The 9354-nt window shown below is 44.7% G+C and overlaps 1 pseudogene; it reads left to right on the top strand.

Annotated features, from left to right (window-relative positions):
• The first annotated feature begins 219 nt into the window (after positions 1-219).
• On the top strand, positions 220-1378 carry LOC106724127 (annotated as a pseudogene).
• Positions 1379-9354: the final 7976 nt, after the last annotated feature.

Genomic DNA, 9354 nt, shown 5'->3' with positions numbered 1-9354 from the left:
CATTGGCGATTAATTCTGCCCAAGGGTTTGGAATACCCGAGGCGCTTTGGAGGGGAACCCGAAAGGCTCTTCCAGTGCCTGTTGCCAAGGTGCTGGCCCCATGGACCTACAGGAGCGACATTATTGTCATCATCCTCTTCCCCCTTCCTGGGGGTCAAGTTGTCAGGGCTCAGCTGCCCAGGTCCTAACCTGCTCGGCCTTCTGGATGACGATGAGGTCATGGCTAACGATGAGGTCATGGCTAACGATGAGGTCATGGATGACGAGATCATGGCCCTGTGCGACACCAGCACCTCAGCCTGGTGCAGCCTGAGGACCGCCAAGATGCCATTCGTGCAATATTCGTGTACAATCAAATGCAGAAGAACTTCTGAGGTGTACAAAAGTCCACCAAGATGTCATATTTAAGTACTTGTCATCGCAAGGCGTTATTATACCTCCAGCTCCTGAAAAACACTATCTTATCCAGCACGCAAAGGGTTACTGGGAAAAGCACTTACGTCTGAAATTGAAGGAAACCCGCCCCCCACCCCAGCCAGTTAAGACCTCTGAGGACATTAGACTCTCAACAGCAGGAGAAAGAAGATTTTAAAAAGCTGGGATTGCCTGGCTTCTGTAGCTCAGTTGGTTGAGCATCCTCCCAGGCACCAGGAGGTCGCCAGTTCGATTCTAGGTCAAGGCACATGCATGGGTTGCAGGCTGGATCCCCAGTAGAGGGCATGCAGGAGGCAGCCAATGGATGTTCTATCTCTCTCTCCCTTTCTCTCTCTGAAATCAATAAAAACATTAAAAAAAATTTTTTTTGAAGCTAGAATAGTTGATTTTTATTGATTGGGCTAAGAATTCTGTCACTGGTTCTTTAAACTTCTTAATTCTCAGAATACTTTTCTTGGACCCCCCCCCCAACATGATTGGGGGCCACAGCACTTCTGGACAAAATGCGATAAACTACCAAGGAGCAGGAATGGTGAGCCTTCATCTGCTGTCCCTCCTGAAAGAAGGACATTTTTTTTTTCAATGCCAACCTTTATTCCCACGGATTGAAATGTGCTTCTTCTTCTCATAATCTGGCTCTGGTTGGAGTTGCTGGGACTGTCCACTGAGGGAACACTTGTTTGGGCATTTTTGAACAAATTTTTGGACTCATCTGCTGCTCTTTTATGGAGAATACTTAGAAAATCGAATTTATTGGTCTGAGAATTATTGTAGGGGCTTGCTTCCCTTGCTCCTGGAACGTTAATGAAACCAGCTATTCATTTGAACCGAGCGATCCAGAGGCCTTTTATAACATAAGCACTTTATGTGGTACCAACAAAGTAGGACATAATATAATATAAGGCAGGCCTTGGCTAGCGGAACTGGAGCAACCTTTATGTAGTGGAAATGAGACATTGTTGAGCAAAAGAGAACGGAGTTTACTAGTAAGTTACCCTGTAAAGCATTGAGCACTGATGTCAGTCTATACAGAAACTCTCCCAGGTACTACATGGACATAGTTTAATTGAAATACCTTTTTTGACTACAGACTTACATATTATGCAGATACTTGCCTATTTCTACCTGAGTTGCAGCAGATGTTCTGAAGGCTTAATGCAGTTCATCAAAGAAATCCCACTGTAGATATTTTCAAAGAGATGTTTTTAAGAAGAAAAGGGTGCTAACAAGGCCCTTAAAGATGTTTGGACCCCATTGTATTGGTCATAGTTATTAGTGGCAAACACATACTCCACTTAAACTGTTTTAGTCTGAAAAGAGTTTGTCTCAAGATTTTAGTGGCTTATAGATCACCTCTGATGGCCAAAGAATCGCATTTGGCTGTTTTCACAGCCAGGAAAAAAAATGCTTAACTGTACCTTAGAAATATTCTGGTAAAAAAATACACTGCTGCCTCCACCTGCTATGATTGAACTTAGAAGCTTCAACATAACAGTACTTATTCTCCCTTAAACTAGGTGCTCACTTTCTAGGGACTACAAGAAAACCAATTCTTATAGGTGAATTTGACTCTCGTTAGGTATATGCTCACTCTAGGAACTGGGGTGAGATCTAATTAAAGGAGGTCTTATAAGAACAAAACTCTAGATAAACAAATTGAGGCATGTTTAAACAATGAAATTATTTATACCAGTAAAAGGAATAAACTAGAGTCACATCTGTGAATATGCCTAAAACTGACAAATATAATGTTGAACCAAAAAAAGCAAGTTACATAATAACACATAATAACAACACATACAGTGGGACACCATACATACAAAGTTTGACAACTTGCAAAAAACAGTTCCTATATAGTATATGGATATATGCATATATTATAAAACTATAAAAACATCCTTAAGAACGACAAGTTCATAATAGTAATTATTTCTGGAGAGGGAGGAAAGAGAATGGGATCGGGGAAGGGTACACGGGTAGCTTCAGTTGTATTTTTAATGTTTTGTTCTTTTATGAACTATTTTCTTGAGACAGATACAGCAAAATGTTAAGATATGCTAGGCCTGAGTCATTGGGTAGCCTAATATATAGTTGTTTGTTATATTCTCTGTATGTTTAAATATTTCACAATTTTAAATGTTAATTCTGGACTTTTGAGTATTAAGATATATTTTAATTGTGTATTAAGATCCATTTTTAAAAATATTACCCTTTTTTACATAGAGATGAATTCAAAAGAAGTGGTAAAAAATGCAGTCACTGAATTTCATCAGATCTTTTCCCTCTAGGAAAGTGTGCAGGAAGATATCCAGAAAACTTGGTCATTGAGCTTTCCGAAGGGCTTAAGCGGTCCTCGGTGCTAGCTCGGGCTTTGCCAGGTCTGTGAGCTGGAGCCAGAGCACACCCTGGTCCTATCATGTTTCTCTCGGGTGACCTTCCAGAGGGTGTCATGAGTGCTTGGTCCAGAGCCGAGTGGGCTTTGTGTAGAGTTCTGACCACAAAGGTCCAGGTTGGTTTAAAATGTTCTATTTACAAACGTGTAGTCAAATCGCCGGGGTGTCATCAAAGGAATGATTTGCTTGACTTGCCAATTCGACCCGGTTATCGTGGGAATTCACGGGGGGAATAAAGGGACTGAAATGTTCAGTGAAGTCCTTTCTATTAAGCAAAGTGAAATCCCATTGGAAGGAGAACAAAGAAATGTGTGAAATGCAGAATCAAGAGGAGTCCTCTTCAAAGAAATCAACTGAAGAAGTCTTTGAAGGCTTGTGGCGTCCCAGCACAGAGGCCCTCACCAAGACTTGACCTGCTGGGATTTCCGCGTGGACTGAGCTCTGGTTTCCCAGTGCTATGCTGCCTCCAGCACTAGTTTGTTTGTTTGTTTTTCAGTACAGGAATTTTGACATGGAGGCCACAAATCCCCCATGGTCCACGAATAGACTTCAGAGATAGTACATCTTCATTTTTACTGACCTCTGGCTAAAATTTAGCATTTTCTCTGTTGCGGAGGTAACTGGCAACAAACAACTGTAGTATTAACAGCGCCTGTACCTTTATCTTGATGTCCAAAACAGGCTGATCTGTGATTTTCTTCTCTTTGCATGTCCTTGTGAGGTTTTGGTACCAGTGCTATGCTGAACTTAAAAATAAATTAGAAGAATTTGTGTAAGGTTGGTGTTATTTCTTTCTTACGCATTTAGCAGAATGCATTTGTGAAACCCTTTGAAGCCTAGAGGTATTTTTGTAGGAAGGTTTGAAATATAGATTTAATTTACTTAACAGAGGCAGGACTGTTCAGATATTCTATTTCTTCTCAAATAAGTTTTGGCAAGTTTCTTTTTCCTAGGAATTTGCCCGTTTCATCTACATTTTCAAAACAGTGGGTGAACGTTGTTCAACATATCCTCATCTTTTCAATGACTAGAATCTGTAATGCTGTCCTCTTTTTCATTTTTGATATTAAATGAAATCTTGAAACATTACCAAAACTTAGGGTTCTTAAGGACAACCATTGATAGGAGTTTAAATTAGTTCAATCTTTCTAGAAGACTGTTTTGCAGTGTATATCAAACATTATAAAAAAATAAGTATATTATATCCAACAATCCCCTTTAAGGAAGTTGTCGTAAATAAATAGTTTCACGAATGCAAAAATATTCAACACAGCATTCTCTACACAGCAAAAAACAAAACCCCACCTGTAAACTAATAGGAGATAGAGAAGTAATTATGTTGGTTAGCTTCACTAGAATGCCTTTTGTGGTTACAGATAACACGGAAATGGGAAAAGTGCTGGGGAGATAGTGTGGGTTCCCCAAAGCTAGTCATGGAAGAACATGTGCAGTGTAACCTCTTCTGTGTTCAATGCATACTTCCATATGTGAATGTTTACATAGAAAATAATTTGGAAGCATGGTCATCACATTCCTAACAGCGGTTCTCTGTGAGGGGCAGGATGTTGGCTAATCTTTGTTTTCTCTGTGCTCTTCTGCGCTGTTTAAATTGTTTGCATGAACATGTGTCACGTTAACAACTCCAGCGAAACTTTCTAAAGAGCTTGGCAGTAGCAAGAAGATGAGAGGGTGTTAGGGGAAGGGAGTGTCAAAGCATTTTTCTTGCATGATGGCGGAGAGCTTGAAGTCTACAAGAAAAGAAGGAATTATCAACCGAGTTAATCCTCTAGAAGGCTTGGAAGGCACACAACATTAGCCTTAAGGGGACAGGACAACATATTTTTCCAGAAAGAAGGAAAGGATAATTGGAGGCATGCAAAAGTTCACAGCCGAAGAGAAGGGAAAATAAGAATGTTCATCACTCATGGCTGCCAGTGTGTTAGTGAAACGAGGTAAGATCATTTGCCATGAGTGGAAAGTGGTAAGGGTCTCCAATAGAATTGGCAGTAAGATTGGGGTTCAGTGGGGTGTGGACAGCTGAGCTTACCTGGGTGCCTTCCTTGTGTCAGGGAGCCCCATGGTATGCTGGGCAGTTTTTCTCTAGTCGGTACCAGGCTTAGCGGAGCTTCGAGGGTACTGATGAGGGCAGGTTAAATAACTGGCCTCAGAATCCAGGACGCTTGGCAGGAAAGTGAAATCGAAAGAGAACCAATGACTGGATATTTAGTTGGAATCTGGACACCCAAGAAGTCAGAAGACGGGTGTCCATGGTCAAAGTGGGGTCTCAGAGCTTGCCGTGCGATAGGAGTCCTGCGGGATGTGAAGGGCTGCTAGGTGGCCGTGGGCGTCAGGAATGGGCAAGGAAGTTGCGATGTCAGCGGGTGGGGATGCGGGGAGGTTCAGTTGTCTTCCTCCCGGATGGCAGCATTTCCCAGGATGATGACAGGAATTGTTTGGGAGAAGAAGATATTGAGGCAGGTACCAGGAGATTGGCTTCAAGGAGAGAAAGAAAGCTAACTCCTCAGAGACTGCTTGGTGAAGAGAGGAGTAGAGTCTTGGCCTGGAGCCACTGCGGGATAGCAAGGAGGTTACTGACCTCAGGCCAGGACCCTGGGCTCCCCGCCAGGCAGAGGAGCAAAGCAAGGTTTGCACTACAGGCGGCTGGCAGGAGGAAAGGTCCAGAAAAGCAGAGGGAGCCCGACCAGCGTGGCTCAGTGATTGAGCATCGACCTACCAACCAAAAGGTCACGGTTCAAATCCCGGTCAGGGCACATACCCAGGTTGCGGGCCTGATCCCCAGTTACAGGCGGCTGGCAGGAGGAAAGGTCCAGAAAAGCAGAAGGAGCCCGACCAGCGTGGCTAAGTGATTGAGCATCAACCTATGAACCAGGAGGTCACGGTTCAATTCCCAGTCAGGGCACATACCCAGGTTGCAGGCCTGATCCCCAGTGTGGGACTTTGCAGGAGGTAGCTGATCAATGATTCTCTCTCATCGCTGATGTTTCTATCTCTCTCTCCCTCTCCCTTCCTCTCTGAAATCAATAAAAATATATATTTTTTAAAAAGCAAAGGAGAAGGAATGCTCTGAAGAAGCCTTTCAGCAAAGGGACGATAGGTATGGGGTGCAGAGGAGTTGGTTAAAAAACATGAGAAAGGGGTTCTTAAGAGAAACAGACTAGTGAGAGGAAGGGTTAAGCCACCAAGGGATGGAGATTGGTTTGCTGGCTTCCCAAAGGAAATGCTGAACTGTATGTTTCTCTTTCTTATCACAGAGCAGTATCAGCTCACTGCAGAGAGAACAGAAACTACAGATAAGCGGAAAACAAAAACAAGTAGAACTGAAAGAACCATAACAACCACCCAGATCCCAGGGCCCTGGAGCTTTGCCACTGACATGTTCTCCCCTCCTGTTCCCACTGCCACAGATGCAGGTCAAGGCCACATCATCTCTAGAATAGGCTTGTCCCCTGGGTCACAGATGTCTCCCTGGCTGAGTCACCAGGCCTGCCCCTCCCACTTTTCCCATCCTGCATAGGTCACCCAGCCATCTTCCCCAAACACCACTTTCCATTGTCGCTCCATCGCCTCCCTGGCTTTCAAGGGCTTCTGTAACCTGGAACCATCTTCCCTCCCCACCCGTGTTTCCAAACCTTTTCCTTTACTCAGACCTACTTTACTTCCCTCCCAACTCACTCCCCCTATACCCTCACACCTGGTCTCTCCCCTCGCTCTGATGCCTGGCCTATCAGGATGACCACCCCAATCCAGATTCTCCCCATGGTCAAGGCCCAGTGCCCTACTCCAGCCCACATTGACTGATCGTTGCCCTTCCGGGTACTCACCTGGCCACTCCTTTTAGGACCTCATCAGTTCTGTTTACGTAACAACTCAGGTGTGGTGAGGATACTTAGGTAGGAAGCGCAGGATTCAGAGCTGGGAGGGACTTAGTCCCCTGATCTTCCTGGTGGGGTGCCTAAGGCTCACAGAGGCCAAGGGATGTCCCCCATGTCCACCCACAAGCTATTCATAGAACTGAGACTAGAACCTTGGTCCTCAGGCCTGCATGCTACTTGTTGAATTGAATATTGCTTTTAAAGTACAGCTTTTCTCTGATGCCTGACCTGAAACCCCAGAGACGCAGAGAAATGGGTCAACTGTGTTTAGAATACAATGGAATTGCCTGGGGTGATTACTAAAAATCTAGACTTCTAAGCCCAATAGTGGGAAACCCTGATTCAGAAGGTCCGGGGTAGGACTTGAATGTCTGCATTTAAAAACAAAACAAAACGCCCGGCGGTGTCGGTGTGGCTCAGTGGTTGTGTCCACCTATGAACCCAGAGGTCACAGTTGGAGGCAGCCGATCAATGATTCTCTGTCATCATTGATGTTTCTATCTCTCCCTCTCCTTCCCTCTCTGAAATCAATAAAAATATATTTAAAACAAAACAAAAAAAATCTCCCTGAATGATCCTGATAGAGGGAGCCCGTAGATCGGCCTTTGAGACATAGAGCTCAGACCTTTGGTTTTGCTTCCTTTTTGAGTTCCCTGACGCTGGCCCTGTGCACACTACGTTTTTCTGAAGCTTCGTGTCTCAGGAGCAGGCCAGGGTTACCCCACCTCCACATTCCCATCCAGAATGTAGCAACACCAGCTCAGTGCTGCAGTCCATGCACCTCCTCGGGCAGGACTGGCCTGGGTCCAAGCTGCTGTCTTTCCCAGGAGCAAAATTATTTTCCCAGGTACTTTGGGGCATTCCTTGGCAATATATCGAGTATAGTGGAATTGTTGGCAACACTCCATTTGCCAAGGTGTTTCTGAGCACCTTCTGTAGCGTGGATGCCCAGCCTCTGGGGCCTGCCAACTGCCCAGGCCACAGGACACCCAAGTAAACCAAAGCCAAGCATGTGCCCAGAGCTCTCCAGCCCCCAGCACACAGAGCCCTGGACCAGGATGGCAAGGAGCAAAGGCAGTTCGCATTGTGATTAGGGTGCGACTCTGGACACACCGCCTGCCTGGGTTTGTATCTCCGTTCCGCCATTTCTAGCTGCATGACCTTTGACATCCTTTTGCCTCTGTTTGCGCATCTATAAAGTGAGGCTAAAAATTAAAGACATCATATAATTATATTATGAAAATGAAAATAATTCCGGTCACAGGACCATTATGAGGATAACAAATAAATGCATGGAAAGCATTTGAAATCGTGTTTGGCTCATAGTAAGTGCCGAATAAGGGATTGCAATTAATATAATTATTTCATAAAAAAACTGGGATGAATTTATGAGGCTCTAAAGAGGTGACTCATTGCTCTACACAGTTATCGGTCTGCAAATTAGCAATTCCCTCCTCGTTGCAGGAGCATGGATCAGAGGAATAGCGAACATGTAGTAATAGCTCCTCAGAATGCTTCCGGAACCTCTGAGGACAATTAAAATATGCTAGGCATTTTCTAGCAGGAAGGTCAAGCCTTGCATACTTGAAGAAATACACAGAAGTTCGGCATTCTGGTGCTTTGATAAGGTGGCAGTTACATAACGGGCTGCAACCACGCAGACAAGCAGAGCCGCGGGTGGGAGAGCGGCTGCTCTTGAAAGATGTGTTGCTGCTGGAGTGAGGGGTGTGATGGATGACGGACAGGGCAGCAGCTGCAGCCTTCATCAAGACTGATTCTGGGAGATCCGTGCCTGCCCTGTGCCAGTTTGGGGGGGGGGGGCACGTGTTGGCTCGACAGCAGGAAAAACAGCTCCCGACATTTACTGTCAGGCTAACACCAATGGGAGGTATGAAAGTGTGACTTGCATTGGCCATGATGCCAGTGTTTTCTCCTTGGTTGTGTTCTTAAGCTAAAAGTAAGATTGCATCCGTCTCTAAAGTGGCACAAAGCTGAATTAATCTCTGAAATCATGTGTTTTATCAAACTTTTCTGTAAAAAGCTCAACATGTAGCCCGGCTCACATAGCTCAGTGGTTGAACGTCTCCCTATAAACCAAGAGGTCACGGTTCGATTCCCAGTCAGGGCACATGCCCGGGTTGCAGGCTAGATGCCCAGTGAGGGGTATGCAGGAGGCAGCTGATCAAAGATTCTCAGCATTGATGTTTCTATCTCTCTCTCCCTCTCCCTTCCTCTCTGAAATCAATAAAAATAATATATTAAAAACACAACAACAACTCAACTTGTAGAGTTGCCAAAGCATCACCATCCTGTGTCACCTCGCCAAGTTAACCTTGCTCGCTGCTTCAGACTTAGTGGTGCCATACCTCAGATTCCAAGCACAGGAGGGCCCTAGAAGGGTGTGAGAAGGCAGGTTCCAGTGGCTTATTTCTGTTGGGGTGGGAGATGCTAGTCCAGTGGTTCTCAACCTTCCTAATGCCGCGACCCTTTAATACAGTTCCTCATGTTGTGGTGACCCCCAACCATAAAATTACTTTCGTTGCTACTTCATAACTGTAATTTTGCTATTGTTATGAATCATAATGTAAATATCTGATATGCAGGATGTATTTTCATTGTTACAAATTGAACAT

The sequence above is a fragment of the Myotis brandtii genome, unplaced genomic scaffold (assembly GCF_000412655.1).
Source record: "Myotis brandtii unplaced genomic scaffold, ASM41265v1 scaffold731, whole genome shotgun sequence".
NCBI classification, from domain to species: Eukaryota; Metazoa; Chordata; class Mammalia; order Chiroptera; family Vespertilionidae; genus Myotis; species Myotis brandtii.
The sequence above is the reverse complement of the archived record's forward strand: the minus strand, read 5'-3'. Positions and strand labels throughout refer to the sequence as shown.